At 54.0% G+C, this 1,889-nt stretch overlaps 1 pseudogene; it reads left to right on the forward strand.

Moving 5' to 3' along the window:
• Nucleotides 1-911: 911 nt before the first annotated feature.
• LOC146863163 (uncharacterized protein C11orf96-like) lies at nucleotides 912-1,274 on the forward strand (annotated as a pseudogene).
• The last annotated feature ends 615 nt before the right edge of the window (nucleotides 1,275-1,889 follow it).

Here is a 1,889-nt window from a genome sequence, read left to right on the forward strand (position 1 = left end):
GCCAACTTCGATCGACCGACCACGCCCTCGCCGCCGTCCCCCGGATCCGAAGAGCCACCACAGGAGGAAGGTCCTTCCCCTACCTGGCCGCCAAGACGTGGAACTCCCTCCCGACCCACCTCCGCCTGACCCAGGACCACCTCACCTTCAGGAAGCAGCTCAAGACCTGGCTGTTCGAGCAGTAGCGGACCCCCGTTCCCCAGCGCCTTGAGACCCTCCGGGTGAGTAGTGCGCTATATAAATGCTGTGATTGATTGATTGATTGATTGATTGGCTGCCAACACTCCAAACCAGGAAGTGTTGGCAGCCATCTTGTGACTCGGTAACCGAGTCACAAGAAAACAGTTAAAAAAGCATAAAAAACAAGAAAAGGGGGCAGGATAGAAACACCTTGACCCCCTAGGCCTGCTCAGGGGGTCCCACAAGTTCCCCAGGGCCCCAAAAAAGCATTTAAAAAAAAAAAAATCATCCGAATTCACGCTGGGTGCGTGAATCCGGCCGGAAAAAATCAAACAAGCGATACTTCGCCTACTCTGAGAGATACAACGGATAGCGGAGTCTACTGCCAGAGATACAGCGCCTACTCTGAGAGATACATTGGAGAACGGAGCCTGCAGCGAGCGATAGAGCGCCAACTCTGAGAGATAAAGGCAGAAAGCGGAGTCTGCTGCCAGAGTCACAGGTGGAAAGCAGACCCTGATGCAGAGATACCGTGTCTAGTTTGAGAGATACCGGCAGCTAACAGCACGGGCTGTGAGAGATATGGAGACTTAGAGCTCCGAGCTTCGGTACTGAAAGGTACAGGCGGACAGGACTGCTGCATCTACTCTGAGAGTTACAGACAAAAATTATCTGAATTGAAAAGTCTAGACATCACCACACAGAATCCTTCTTCCATTGAAGAAGCCAAGATGATGTCCTGGAAGCAGGCAGAGATGCTGAGCATGTGGTCCAGCTACCATGAGGTGATGCCACGGTGCAGCTACCTCACCCAGGAGCTCGCCCGGCCCACCCAGGCCAAGGCGCCTCGAAGCCGGCAGAGGAGGCCCTAGCTGGTCAGGGTCAGGACCCTGCAGGTGACCTGCGGGGAGATCCAGGAGGTGGAGGAGGAGGGCACCTCGGCTGTGGATGAGGGGAGGGCTCAGAGGTCGTCCCTGCAGTCGCTGGAGATCCTGAATAGGAGTACACAGTCCCTTCACCTCCAGCCGAGGGCGGAGCTGAGCAGCTGGAACATGTCCAGCGTGGACTCGGGGGACTCGAACTGTGGCCTGTGAGAGGTGCCCTAGGGGCTGAGGACCCTCAGCAGCCTACGTGCCATTGAGTGGTACCTCAGGGGCAAGAGACCCTCAATAACCTCAGCTTGTGACTATCAACAACGTCTGTTTGACTGTTTGGAAGGAAATACACCCGAGGGGCTGGTGACCCTCATCAAACTCTATCAAAATATTTGTGAAGGCCCGAGCCAGTAGGCACTCAACAACCTCTGCATCACTTCAAGGAAATGATCTTGGGGTCCCAGCCCTCAAATGTATGCTTGGCCATGGAGAACCTCTAGAACACTCGTCACACTTTGTGAGAAACATCTCGGGGTCTGGAGACTGTAACAACTCTTCTAGACTCCGTGGAGCCCCTGAGGGACTGTTGACCCTCAGAAACTTCCATCCAACTCTGTGGAGGCCCTCTGAGCTAGTGACCCTCAAAAACATCTGTAAGACTTTTTTAAGGATGTCTGACCAGGAGTGCCCCCTGAGCCCCTCTTCCTTACCAGTATCATGATGCCAGCAGGGGGTCTGTCACATCCAGAGACAGTAAAAGAGATGGCAGAAGGGGACAGTTGAAGGAATGAGTGAAGATGTTGTTGGTAAGGCACATCACTACTGACTGCACAA

This window comes from Triturus cristatus, chromosome 2_2 (genome assembly GCF_964204655.1).
Source record: "Triturus cristatus chromosome 2_2, aTriCri1.1, whole genome shotgun sequence".
Lineage (NCBI taxonomy): Eukaryota > Metazoa > Chordata > Amphibia > Caudata > Salamandridae > Triturus > Triturus cristatus.